The 15182-nt window shown below is 40.3% G+C and overlaps 1 pseudogene; it reads right to left on the reverse strand.

Moving 5' to 3' along the window:
- Positions 1-13758: 13758 nt before the first annotated feature.
- Positions 13759-14076, reverse strand: LOC134390536 (large ribosomal subunit protein eL36-like; annotated as a pseudogene).
- Positions 14077-15182: the final 1106 nt, after the last annotated feature.

The raw sequence follows: 15182 nt of genomic DNA on the forward strand, positions 1-15182 counted from the left end.
AGGAAAGAAGACACGTTAACTGAATAGGGTTGGAAAATAAAAAATAGGGTTGGATATCTGGATATCTACCTGGAAAGAAAGAAACTTGGGTTTATACTTTATATACCATAATAAACTCCAAATAGATCAGAGATCTAAATGTGAAGAATGAAACCATATAAATACCAGATGAAAACATGGGTAAATTTCCTTATAACCTGGAACTGAGGAAAACCTTTGTAACATACCTCAAAATGCAACCATAGTAAAAAAACAAACAAGCAAACAAACAAAAAACCCAACATTTGACTATACATAAAAAGAGAAACTTTTGTATGGCAAACAAAACAAAACACATCAAAAAGTTAAAAGATAAATGTCAAACTGGAAGAAAATATTAATATTTTTGCTATATCATGGAAAAAGGGCTCATCTTAACAAAATAGAAACACTTGATATAGACCTAGTAATTCCACTCCTAGGAATAGATCCTGAAGATACATCTCCACAAATAAGGCATAAGCACAAGATTATTCTTTGTAATATTATTAGTAATAAGAAAAGATTGGAAATAATCCGTGTTCATTGGGAGAGGACTGGTTGAACAAAAACCCCATGAAGTAATATGATGCCATAAAAAAAATGTGGGACACAAAAATTTATACATAAATGTTCATAACATTATTCATGATAGCCCCAAACTAGAAATAACCCAAATGTCCATCAATTAATGAATGGGTAAATACAGTGTGGTATATTGATACAATGGAATATTACCCCGCAATAAAAAAGAATGAAGGACTGATACATGCTCCATGGATGAATCATGAAAACATTATGCTAACTGAAAGAAGCCAGACACAGAAAAGCTACATGTTGTATGATTTCATTTATATGAAATGTTCAAAACAGACAAATCCATTGAGAAAGAAAGTAGATTATTGGTTGCCTAGGGCTGGGGGAAGGGTTCGGGGGATGATGAAGAATGTTTGCTAATGGATACAGTTTTCTTTCTGGGGTGATGAAAATGTTCTAAAATTAGATTATGTTGATGGTTATACAACTCTGCGAATATATTAAAAACCACTGAACTGTACATGTAAAAAATAACAAAAAAGAATGTGGGAGATTCCCATGAACTGATAAGGAATGAGTTCTAGGTTATAAGTGAAAAAAGCAAGGTACAGGGCAGTGTATATTTTCTGTATAAGAAAGAAAAGTTTTCCTCCTTGTCTTGGCTATTTTTCTTTTAGTTCTGAATTTGTAAAACATTTACATGTTTTAAAAATCAAAGCTATATAAAAAAGATCTAGTCAGGATGTCTTGCTCCCATTTCAAACCCCTTCATCCTGTTACCCCTTCCCCAGCTTTTTTTGTTTCTTTCTAGTTTATCCTGGTATTTGAAGTGGTCATATCTCACTCAGGTGAACCTTTAAAATAGTGGAAACCCAAAACTTTTCAGTTGTGGTCATTGATTTTTTGGCCTGCAAGCCTCCATTCCTCTTTCTGGTAGTAACACCACACAGTATTATTTTTTAACTCACCTCTTCTGCACTGGTGTCCAGCACTCACCTGTCCATGGGCAGTCATGTGACTCAAGTTGTACTAACTGGACGCTCCTTCCTTGGAATATGAATCTTGATCAGGGAACTGAAAAGAATAAAATGGTAGGTGCTCATCAGTTCCCGCCGCAGTACCCTGGCAAAACCATTGAGTAGTTTCTATTATCTATTCTATACCCTCAGAATGGCTCTTAGCCTAGTTTTCCAACTATTCTTTCATCTTCGCATCCCCAACCCTCCATCTCCACATCTCTGTCCACTAAATTTCCCTCTTGTTTAATTTAGCCAGAATGAGTTTTGGTGCTTGCAACCCAAATACACTAACTGATACTTATACTCCTGCACGTTAATGAGCTTGTAGTTGGAGTGGGGGTGGGGGAGAGAACGAAGATGAGAAAAATAAAGCCCTCACCTATTATAATTTCCTTCTTTATCACTGTAGGCCACTCATTTACTCTTCTGAAAAGTATTTATTGAGATAGATAAATATTTATTGAGATAAATATTTCCTAGGAACTAGACCAGGGATACAATGATGAGTAAAAACAGGCATAACTCCTGCCTTCATGGAGATTATATTACAATGAGGGAAATTAATATTATAAAATAATTACACCAACAATTGCAAAATTCCTACTATAGTGGTGTGACAAATGAGAGAAATATAATAGTATAAGAGCAAATCAAAGGGACATTTGATTTACAGGTATTCTTTAATATGATACTTATTGGAGGTCTTGGTCAAAGCTATAAAATAAGAAAAGGAAATAAGAAAACGGTTGGAAAAGAAACACCATTATTTGCAGACCATCTTTATGTAGATCATCTATATAGAAAGGACAAGAGCACCATAAGGATTCCTGAAAATAAGCAAGGTCAACAAGGGTTTTAGTCCTTTTAGGCTGCATATAACAAAACACCTGAAACTGGGTGATTTATAAAGAAAAATGACATTTATTGCTTGCAGTTTCTGAGGCTGGGAAGTTTAAAGTCCATCTGGTGCTGGCGACAGTGACCTAGATAGTGGTGGAAGCAGAGAGAACACGAGAGATGTACTTTCTCCTTTTAAAGCCCTCAGAAACACGCCCTGACCACCATTATTAATCCATTCACTAGGGCATGGTCCTACAATCTAATCACCTCTTCAAGGCTCCACCTTTCAATTACCATAATGGGATTTCCCACCCTCTTAACAGTCACAGTGGTGGCTAAGTTTCTAATACATAAAAACTTGGGGGACACAATTCAAGCTTCAGTGAGTTTTGGGGGGATGTAATTTAACCCACTACAACAAGTTTGCCAGTTACAAAAAGAACTTTAAAAATCAGTAGCATTTTCCAACAACAGCAATAATCAGAAAGAAAAAATACATAACAACAACACAGCAACAACAAAAATAATATTTCTGGAACTTAACCGATCAAAAATGTGCAAGACTTAAATAAGGAAAAATTTTAAAGTGTATTAAAGGAAATAATTTAATATTTACATAAATAAGGAGATAGTCCATGATTCTGGATGTAACAGCTTAACACTGTAAAGATGTCAATTCCTGACAAATCAGTGACTACCAATTACCCCAAACCACCTGGGAGAAAGTGTTTACTCTATTTGGGTAATTTAACAAATCTGGAAAGTTAAATTTTAATATAAATTATAGGAGTGGAATAACAAAGAAGATTCAAAATTAGTTCCTGAAAGCATATAAAAGTATTGGTACAAGAAAGAATACTGCAAAATATTGACATGACCACTACCTTTATTATTGTGGAGAGGAAAGGCTAGGGGAGATTATCAAAGGATTCCAATACATCTCAGTTGCCTTCCTTTGTCCATTTTGGGCTTCTCTACCTATTGAGTTACTGAATTCAAAGTTCTGAAATCTCATCATAAGTCTGCGTTCATCAGTCATTGTTGAGATACTCAATTTTTCTTTAAATTTTATGTTTTTGAATTGCTTATACATTCACAAAATTCAGAGTTCCAATAGTACAATAAAGATATGTACAATAAAAGCCTCTCATCTCTGTCTCCAAGTCACTCAGTTCCTCTCCCAAGAGTCAACCAACATTATCAGTTGAATTTTTTTTCTACTCCCTTTTGAGGAAGATTGCAGCAATCCACACATTCTCTTCTTTTCCTTGCTTTTTCCCACTTAATTATCTTGGAGATGATTTCATGTTCATACATGAAAGTCCCTCTTGTTTTTTTTAATGGATGTATATTCCATTGTATGCAATTCCTGCAGCCACAACGTTGTGAAACAGCAGTTAAAGCTGCAGGCGGCCACCACGTCGGTTCGGTGTTTAGGATTTACTGCTGGCAGGGCCAACACAGGTCTTCTCTGAGTCTTCAGTTGGTTAAAGGGCCGTAGGCCTTTTCCCACTTGCAGCAAAGATACTTCCATGAAAATAACCCATCTGTGGGGGAATCCAAGCAGAAATGACTTGGGGGGAGGTGCGCTGGGCCGGGGCTGGAAAGTTCCAAGAGTGAAATGAGGACAGGTCAGGGCCGAGCACACCAACGGCCCCCCTCAGAGGGACAGGCCCCGGCGGCTGACCAGCCCCTGACAGTCCCCACCTGGCGCCTTCCGCCCAGTTCTAAACACAAGCACCGAAGAGTGGATCTTCCTGGAGGAGAAATACAGCCAGACGGCCAGTTTCACCTTCTTCCAGCCCCGGCCCGGCAGTCATCCAGCCCCGAGACGCCGGGTCCTGCCAGGGAGGCCTCTCCCGGCTTGCCTCGTGTCCGCAGCTTCGTCCCCACTCGGCGGCAGAGGCAGAGACAAGCAAAGCAAAGGCGCAGTCAGGCGACCACGGCGAGCGCTGCGCGGGGCAGACACAGCGCAGGGAGAGAAGCAGCCGGACCCACGTGCCCGGCGCCGGCCCGCCCACCGCGGGGCCCTGTGCGCTCGCCCCCGGCCGCCGCCTCTGCAGGCTCCGGGGACCGGCAGAACTGAGCTCTGCGGGAGCCTCCGTGTGCACACGCGTGCTGCTAATAGTCAGGCTTCGGAGGAAGGGTGCAGACGCCTCACAAAGACGAGGGGCTCGTCTCTCGTCTGCAGGGTCCGGATGAGTCGGGGTCCCGCTCGCAGGACAGGACAGCCTCCGGTTCTGGAATTAGTCACCTTGGAAACAAAGGAGGGAGGAGGGTTCGGTGCTCCCAGCTGGTTTTCCTGGGGACACGTGATCAGAAGATGCTAAGGCACTCAGGGAGCCTCCTGCGAGCCCAGCTCGCTGCCGCCGCCCGCCGCCCCGCGGCACCTTCAGGGCGCGGCGGGAGCACACCTGGTCCCAGGACGTGGGACGTCTGGTTTCCCACCGTCTGGACTGTGTTCTTGGTGCAGTTCAACACGTTTCTCCGTCCTCTGTATTTCCTGCAAATCGGCTGCTGGAGCCAGAGGCTTTCTTAGACTTAGGTGTCATCTCTTTGAAAAAGACCAAAGGCGCGTGGTGTTCTCCCGTCAGGAGGCACTTAATGTCTGGTTTTCTCTTGTTTTGTGATATTAGCAGCTGTTGATGCCCCATGTCTAGATCCATTAATTTATTGGGAGTTACAAGGTACTAATATCCCAATTCAATCATTACTTCTTGTTAGTTGGAATATTTTTACATCCATTTATAAGTTTAAATATTTTTCTAACAATACTTTTTATCGCCAAAAATCAATAGTGCAATTTTAAATAGGAGATATAAGATTAAATTCTTGGTTCTTTCTCTTACCAGTTTTCAAGATAGTGATTTGGATCCCTATCATAATCCAAAATTGGTCGGTTAGTTTAAAAAAAAAAATCATTTGAGTCTATGACTTTAAAAATATTCAGAGTTTTGATCAATTGCAATTATTATGCCTTTTAAAGCTAAGCATGCCCTATTTTTTGTTTAGTAGATGCCCTCTCAAGTTAGTTTCTGAATCATGTGACATGACCCCAGTGGCTTTGTTGTTATACGATGTGAAAATATATTCCAGATTCATCTGTACTTTTCCTGGCTTAGGCCTGGAATAAACCATTTTCCCCACAAAGCTTTTGTTTCCCTTAGACATGGTGTTTCAAGACTGCAATCTGTTTGGGTACAGGAACGGCTAATTGCTACTGGATTGGGCATTGTTTCTAGGCTTCTTCAGTGGATAGAGCTAGGAAATGTGTACACACACACATGACAAAATATTTCAAGTTCATACTGATTCTTCCAACTTCCAATTCGAATTCAGGACTAGGGGATGTTGTACGTAATCTCTCCTATATTACGTTAATATTCTTATATTCCACTGGAAATCCTGATTTTCAAGGACCTATGATAGAATTAGAATATCCTGTAATCACTGTAATCCTGTTGTGATAGAATTAGAATATCCTGTAATCACTCATTTACTTTAACACACATTCTTCACACAAAAGTCTCAGAATAATACAGTTGCTGAGAACAGTAATTTTTTGCCTGTGAACTCTCATCAGAGTTCACTCTTGGTGTATGTTCTGTGAGTTTGGACAAATATAATGACATGTATCCACCATTATAGTATCATATAGAGTAGTTTCACCGCCTTAAACATCCTCTGTTCTCTGCCTATATATTTCCTCCTTCTCCCCAACTCCTGTCAACCATTGATCTTTTTACTGTCTCCATAATTTTACCTTTTCTGGAACAGCTGGAATCATAAAGTATGTAGCCTTTTCAGACTGGACACTTTCACTTAATAATATGCATTTAAATCTCCCACACATCTTTTCACTGCTTGATAGCTCATTTCTTTTTCGTGCTGAATAATATGCCATTGTCTGGATGTACCATGGTTTATTACCCATTCACCTATTGAAGGACAACGCGGCTGCTTCCAAGCTTTGGCATTTATAAATAAAGCTGCTATAAACATCCGTGTTCAGGTTTCTGTGTGGACAGAAGCAATCGGCTCCTTTGGGTAAATACCTAGGGCTGTGATCACTGAATCATATGTTAAGAGTATGTTTAGTTTTGTAAAAAATTGCCAAATTGTCTTCCAAAGTAGCTGTACCATTTTGCATTCCTACCAGCAAGGAATGAGGGTTTCTGTTGCTCCACATCCTTGTCGATATTTGGTATTGTCCATGTTCTAAAATTTGGCTGTTCTATTGGTGTGTGGTATCATCTCACTATTGTTTAACTTTGCACTTCCCTGATGACACATGAGATGTACATTTTTTCATTTGCTTTTTTGCCATCTTCCTGTCTTCTTTGGTGACGTGTCTATTAAGGGCTTGTTTGGCCCGTGTTTTAATTGAGTTGTTTGTGTTCTTATTGTTGAGTTTGAACAGTTCTTTGTAAATTTTGGATAGCAATCCTTTATCACATATGTCTTTTGCAAATATTTTCTTTCAGTCTGTGGCTTCTCTTTTTATTCTCTTGACAGTATCTTTCACAGAGCAGGAATATTTCATGTTAATGAAATCTAGCTTATTAATTCTTTCTTTTTTGGATTTTCCTTTGGTGTTATATCTAAAAAGTCATTGCCAAATGCTAGGTCATCTAGGTTTTCTCCTGTTATTTTCTAGGTGTTTCACCGTTTTGTGTTTTACATTTAACTCTGTTATCCAGTTTGGGTTCATTTCTGTGAAGGGTGTTAATGTCTGTGTCTAAGTTAATTTTTTTTTTTTTTTGCATGTGGATGTCCAGTTCTAGCACCATTTGTTGAAAAAAGTATGTTTTCTCCATCGTGTTGCCTTTGTTCCTTTGTCAAAAATCAGTTGACCCTATTTATGTGAGTCTATTTCTGGGCTCTCTCTGTTGTCTCATTGATCTATTTGTCTGTTCTTTTGCCAGTACCACACCGTTTTGATTGCTGTGGCTTTGTAGTAAGGCACGAAGTCAGTCTTCTTCCCCTTCAATATTGTGCTGGCTGTTGTAGGTCTTTTGCCTCTCCATGTGATCATTAGGATCAGTTTGCCAATATCTATTAAAAAATTGCCAGGATTTTGATTGATGTTGCACTGAATCTATAGATCAAGTTGGGAGAACTGCTGTCCTGACAATATTCAGTTTTCCTACCCATGAACATGGAATATCTTTCCATTTATTTAATTCTTTGATTTCTTTCATCAGAGTGTTGTAGTTTTCCTCATATAGATCTTGTACATATTCTGTTGGATTTATACCTAAGTATTTAATTTTTTGGGGGGGGTGCTAATGTAAATGGTCTTGTATTTTTAATTAAAATTTCACTTGTGTTTATTGCTGGTATCTCTGACTACTCTTAATATTTTTTCTTTACCCCGGATTTGAGCAATTTGATTACAATGTGCCTTAGTATAGTTTAATTCATGTTTTTGGGCTTGGGGTTAATTGAGCTTTTGGATCTGTGGTTTTATAATTTCCATCAAACTTGAAAACATTTTGGGCGTTATTTTTTCAACTATTTTTCTCTACTTTCGCTCACTTTCCTCTTCTCTGGGGATGCTAATTACGCATATATGAGTATTAGATGGCTTGACGTCCCACAATTCACAGATCCTTATTCATTTAAAAAAATTCTCTGTGTTTTATTTTTGGATAGTTTCTATTATTATGCTTCGAGTTCACTATTCTTTTCTTCTGCAATGTGAGATCTGCCTTCAATCCCATCCAGAGTATTTTTCATCTCTGACATTGTAGTTTTCACCTCTAGAAGTTTGATTTGGGTCTTTTTTATATCTTCCATGTCTCTCAACTTTTTTGAACAAATAGAATACTTTCATAATAACTGTTTTAATGTCTTTGACAATTCTACTGTATGTGTCAGTTCTAGGTTGGTTTCAATTGATTGAGTTTTCTCTTCATTATGTGTTTTCCTACTTCTTTGCATGCTTGGCAATTTTTGATTAAATGTGAAGTATCAAAATTTTTACTTTGTTCTGTGCTACATGTATTTGTTTTCCTATAAATGTGCTTGAGGTTTATTCTGGGACCCAGTTGAGTTATTTGATCCTTTGGGGTCTTGCTTAAATTTCTTAGGCAGTGTCAGAGGTGTTTGTAGTGTAAGGCTAATTTTTCCCAAGTACAGAGACAAGAGCCTTCTGAGGTCTTTACCCAATACGCCATGAATTATGAAGTTTTCCAGCCTGACTGGTGGGAACAGGCACTATTCCCAGCCCTGTGTGAGTGTCAGATGCTCTTCTCTCTCATCCCTTCTGGTTCTTTCATCATGCTGATTACTACTCTGCTGAATTTTAAGAGTGACTCTCTGTATATCTCCCAGGTTTTTACTGTGTGAAGCTCTCTCCTCTCTGCTACTCTGCTGCCTCAATCTTCTTGGATGCTCAGCTCTGTCTTTTAATGCAAGGAGTCCATGGGCTCTGCCTGGGTTCCTCTTCCCTGCACTGTAACCTGGAACTTCTCTTGAGGCAGTAAGCTGGGACAATCATAGGACTCACCTTGTTTGTTTCTCATATTTTAGGGATTACTGCCCTTCATTGCCTGATGTTCAGCATCTTAAAAACCTTTTCTTCGTACATTTTGTCTATTTTAATTTGTTTCAGGTGAAAGGGTAAACCTAGTCCCTGTACTCCATCTTTCTGCAAGTGGAATCCCCTATCTTGCACGGTTCTGATTCCTGTCAGTTTCTCCTCAGTGTGGGGGTCTGTGCTGGAAGGAGGACTGGCTGTTCAGTTTTCAGAGTTCACAGACGTTCAGGCTATTCTGTCCCTTCAGGGTTTACTGTGGGCTCCTTGCCCTCCTCCACTACTATGCTGAACAAAACCTCTCCCAGTTTCAGAGTTGTTCTCACGTTATCTTGCCACACTTTCTAATGAATACCTGTTGGATACTTTGAATTTCTCCTGCTTTCAGGTCTGATTGTCTCTCTCTGCTTTTTCCAGCACAGAGCTGATAGAAAATGGGATTCTTGGGGCTGTTGGTGGTTTGTCATTTTGCACTTGTTTTGGGTATTTATGGGGATACCTTGTCACCTAGTTTTGTTGTAAATGTTGCCTGTGGGATTCTGGTTTTACAGTTTGGTTGTTCTGCCTGTTTTTATATGGGGATTTGGAGAGATTTAAAAATTATGCTGCTGATGTTTTCATTTTTCCCAAATCCCGATGACAGCTCTTGGGATAAAATTTATGCTCATATCACATCATGCATTTATTTTGGACTGTCATTTTACTAAAAGTTTGTGTTTTTTCCTCCTAAATAATTCCAAAATTTTCAAATTCTTCACCTCCAAAAGCTGTCATTGCTGCTGACGCTTGTCTCTTTTTCTCTTTCTCTTCCTCCTCCCCCTCCTCTTCTTCCTTTTTCTTTTTCTTGGTTTCCTCCAAGAATGTGTTCCATCCAGTCACAATTTTTATTTATTTATTTTTACCTGTTTCTTAATGCTTTATTCATTTCTATCAATTTGTTCTGCCTTCTGCAGCCATTTCATCCTGCTGATGCAGCTGCTTTGAGGGTATGTGGAGAAACCAGAAAAGGATGCACTGCCTCAATATTTGCCATGATTCAGACATACTAAAAAATCCACTGGGGTTTAAAAAGTACAGGTGTAGGAACAGAACAATAGATCACTGGAACAAAAGAAAAAACTCAGAGACAACTGGACCTATGGGGACATACACATGGAGACTTGCTATGTGATAGCATTGGCATCACAACCCAGTGGAGAAAGCATGAACTGTTTTGTAGATGATGTTGGGAAACTGGTTCTCCATAGGGAGAAAAAGAAAAATCAATCTTAATGTATTATCATGTGCAAACATGAACTCCAGATGGATAAATGTATTACAAAATTATGAAGAAAAAAATGAAAAAATGTAGGTCAATATTTTTGTGACTTAGGAATGAGGAAGGTCTTCTTCAAAAAGATCCCCAAAGCACAAATTAATCAACGAAATAACTCCTGTATTTATCACATCAAAATAAGAATATCTGTTAAATAGAGGACACCAAATACAAATTAAACCAGATGACATACTGGGAAAAGATAGTTGCGATGTTTAAAACCAACACCAGACTAATATCTCGATTCTATAAGGAAGTTGTAGATTTACAATAAAAAGGGAGAAAACCCAAAAGAAAGATGACCAAAGCATATGAAATGGCAATTTATAGAAGAAACCAAACAGCTACCTTACATGTTAAGAGATGCTTAAACTCATGAGTTATCAGAGAAATGTAAATTAAAACTACAGTGAGACACCTCACAGGAGCACTGGGGTACTGTTGACGATCTAGCAGTGGTTACCACTCCAGAACCTGAACGATGGGCACATGAATGGAATGGCTATCAAGGCAGAGATGGAGGCCATGTATTGGCCCAGCAGCATAGACTCCCACTTACCAAGACTGATTTAACTACTTCTGCCTCTGAATGTCCAACTTATCAGCAACGGAGATCAAGACTAAGTCTTCGATATGGCACGATTTCTTGAGGAGACCCATTGGCCCCTTGGTGCCAAGTTGATTGACTACATCAGGTCCGTTCCATTTATGTATTAGTCAGCATTCTCAGGAGAAACAGAACCAATGGGATATATATATATATACGGATATATATGTGGATATATATATATATATGGAGATATATATATATATATGGAGATATATATATGGATATATATATATATATAAATATATGAGAAGATTTATCATGGGAATTGGCTCACACAATTATGGAAGCCAAGAAGTCCCATGATCTGCCATCTGCAAGTTGAAGAGCCAGAAAAACCAGTGGTGTATTTCAGTCCAAGTCCTAAGACATGAGAACTGTGGCTGGGGAGTTGGTGGGAGCTGGAGTAAGTCCTGTAATCTGAAGGTCCAAGAACTAGGTGCTCTGATGTCCAAAGGCAGGAGAAGATGGATTTCCCAGCTCATGAAGACATATAGATAGATAGATAGATAGATAGATAGATAGATAGATAGATAGATAGATAGGTAGGTAGGTAGGTAGATAGATAGATAGATAGATAGATAGATAGATAGATAGATAGATAGATAGATAGATAGATAGATAGATAGATAGATAGATGGATAGTTAGAGATAGAGATAGATAGATAGATAGAGAGATAGGTAGATAGATAGATAGAGATAGAGAAAGAAAGATAGATAAATAGATAGATAGAGAGAGAGAGAATTCACTCTTCTTCAGCCTTTTTGTTCTATCCAGGCCTTTAACAAATTGAATGGTGCCCACCCAGTTTGTTAAGGGCACCAAACTTTTTTCTGTACTCAGTCTACTGATTTAAATGCTAATTTCTTTCAGAAGTGCTTTCACGGATACACCCAGAAATAATGTTTTACCAGCTATCTGGGCATCCCTTAGCCCAGTCAAGTTGCCACATAAATTTAAACATCATACATTAGAAGAGATAATGGCTTATCCCCACAGGAATGAAAATTCCAGGTATGAGTTTTTATTTTCTGCCTATGAAGCCTCAGGGATACCATATTTGGGGGTTATGGAATGCCTGACCCACAGGCACGGAATTTCATGTAGCACAACATTCAAGCACTACTTTACAGTGATGGAGGTGCAGGAGTGCACCCATGCCCATGGGATTTACTGGTTGTGTCATATATCACACCATTCAGAGGCAGCTTTCTGGAATGGCTTTAGAAAGGTGCAGCTGAAGTGCTAGCTTGGAAGAAACATTCTAGAAGAGTGTGGTGCCATCCTTTAGGACACAATATGTGTATGTCAATTCAGAGACCTGTATGTGATGCTCTGTTCCCAATAGGAAGGATTCATGGATCCAGGAATCAAGGGGGTGTAAACAGGAGTGGCCCCACTGACCATCACTTCTTAATGACCTAACAGGGGATTTTGTGCTTCTTATCCCTGCAACTCTGAGCTCTTCAGCGTTGGAGGTTCTGGTCCCAAATGAAGAAGATTCTTGCCAGGGGGCACTGCAAGGGACCCACTGAATTACAAACTACTGCAGGACGTGTTGAACTCATTGTGCTCAGGACCAGCAAGGAAAAAGAGCAGTTACACTGGTAGAAGTTATTAACCCTGATCAGCAGGAGCAGGTGAGGCTGCTTTCACACAATAGCAGCAGGGAAGAATCTGTACAGAACCTGGGAGAGCGCTCTGGTGCCTCCTGGTACTCACTTCCCATTGTGACTGTGAACAGACATGTGCAGCAACCCTGAACTGAGATGGGTGTAAGTATCAAGCATTTGGGCAGTCTAGGGAGGCAAGTTGCACAACCTGCTAAGCTGCCAACACCCGATGATGTTACCTCTGAAGGTGAAGGTAATTTTCAATGGATATTGGAGGAAGGACAGGATGAGTTGCATCCCTGAGATCAACTCAAGTGACAAGCTGTAGTTCATCTTACTAACCTATTCTTTCTATTTTTCCCTCAGGAAGGAAGGCCTTTGGGAACCAACCTGTGTGGAGAGGTAGATCTGCGCAGCTCAAGGGGTGCACTGTGGCGGTTATGAGGTAGGTCCCCATGAGAGGGGCATAACTGATAAGGGCCCCAGCTGCTGCACTATGAAATACATCCCTGAGTTTCTGCCCAGACCACTCATCCCACAGGTTGCTTCCAGCCAATGACTGCATGTAGCAAGAATACTGAGATATAACAATACTGTATTGTGCACTAAAGAAGAAAAAGAGAAATAAAAGAATACAGAGGAAGACCCATTGCTGGGAGACACAGGACTCCTATAATAACTGACTTTGGCTTGAGGACTCCCTGATGACTTTGCTGAACCTTCCTTACATAAGGACAGCCTTGGACAGGGCAGCCTAGGACGCTTTCCCTCAAGCTTCTCTCGGACTTGCACTGTGATCTGATAGATGTCCTGGTCTTACACAGCTCCCTTCCAATTTTTTTCTCACAAAGGCATTTCTCCTCAAAAAATCCTGGTCATCTTGGTGTCTGCTTCTTGGAGGACCTGAACTTACATAGTTTTTATGCAAGGGGTAAGGAGACAGAAGACTGAGGAATGACTATCTGGTTTCTGACTTGGGTAACTGGGTGCACAGTGATTATCAGGCACTGAGATAAGGGAGATCAGGTATCTTCATTTAAAGAGAAGACATAACCAGAGGATGTGTGTGTGTGTGTGTGTGTGTGTGTGTGTGTGTGTGTGTGTAACAAATAACGGAAGGAAAGGCAGAGTCCAGGTTAGGAAGACAGTTCTACCTGTTGTGGATTTCTGTTGCAGATGAAGTTGCCCCTTCCCCACTGAGGTCTAGCTTCAATTCTCCAAATCTTTTGTTTTTCTATAAAAGTTTTTTCTGCACAGAGGGAAGGAGGGCTCAGTCCTTCTTGGCAGCTGCTTTCCTCATGGTGGCCAGGATGTTGCTCAGTTCCTCTAGTTTACTCTTGCCATGGAAGTATGTCCCCACCCTTTTCTTGTTGAACTTGAGGGCCCGTTTGTCCTTGGAGACCTTGAGCAGCTCCATGGTGTGGCGCTCCCATGGGGCAAAGCCACATGCCTCTGGGATCAGGTCCTACAGGAACTTTGTATGCTTGGCGAGGTGCCCACAGCAGTGGCTGAGCCTCAGTTTACTCAAGATCTTGGTCACCTTATGGCCCTTGTTGGGGCCCATGGCCATAGAGTAGCACAGAGCCATGGCTGCTGCTCCTCAGTGGCTGCTGTGGACCAATTCTCCAAATCCTAAGAGCCCCTCACCCATGGCTCAAAAACAGATTCCCATGAAAACATGTGTAAGGGGATCAGAGAGAAGCTGCTTATCATGGGGTTTCTGACTTAGTTATCTTAGGCTGCTATAACAAAATACCAAAAATTGATTTTCTTAAACAACAGACATTTATTTCTCACAGTTTTGGAGGCTGGAAGTCCAAGGTCAAGGCCCCAGCAGGTTTGGGCTTTGGTGAGGGCTCTCTTCCTGCCTTGTAGACAGCCACCTTCTCACTGTGTGCTCACATAGCCTTTCTTTGGTTTGGACATGTGGACACAGAAAAATCTCTGTGTCTTCCTCTTCTTATAATAGATCTAATCTAAACTTAATTATCTCCAAAGTCCCCTCCTTTGAATCCATCACATTGGGGGTTAGGGCTTCAACATATGAATTTGGGGGAAACACAAACATTTTGCTCATAACAGTTTCTTCCAGCCATATTGGGAAGCACTTATTCCAACAGACAGACAGTCTTTATAAACATCTTGTGCTATGTGGATGCTTAGCATAGGTGTCCCTAAGATGTTCCCAATTCCTTACAGGGAGAACGAACTACACCCTGGCTCATAGAACTTAACAGCAAAATTCCTTCAAACGGCTCTTCACTCTCAGAAAGATGTCACTGTTTTCTGTAGGCTTCTTATAGACGCTGCTTTTCAGCCTTAGAAAGTGGTCTCCGAGACACAACTGGTTCCCTGAGAACAGTATTTCTCCTACCTGCCTGCCCTTATCCCTACCTCCTCTTTTATCTGCAAGTAAATTTTTTTTAAAAAGGGGGGGAGGGAATGACGAGTGTGAATACAGTAATTTCCAGAACAAACCCAGAAACATATTCTTGATAGTTGTATAAGGTTTTGTGCACAGGGGCATGTTTGACTGGCATGGCTGAGTGGACAGCAGAAGCATTATTGCTAGAAACTCAAGGCTAGATCATTTTCTAGGAAATGCAGAACTATTTAAAATATTGCTACAGGACAAGGAATTTTACTCTGGCACTAGCTCACTGATTTTTAGTAAAAAAATATTTTTTTCAGGAT

This window comes from Cynocephalus volans, chromosome 11 (genome assembly GCF_027409185.1).
Source record: "Cynocephalus volans isolate mCynVol1 chromosome 11, mCynVol1.pri, whole genome shotgun sequence".
Lineage (NCBI taxonomy): Eukaryota > Metazoa > Chordata > Mammalia > Dermoptera > Cynocephalidae > Cynocephalus > Cynocephalus volans.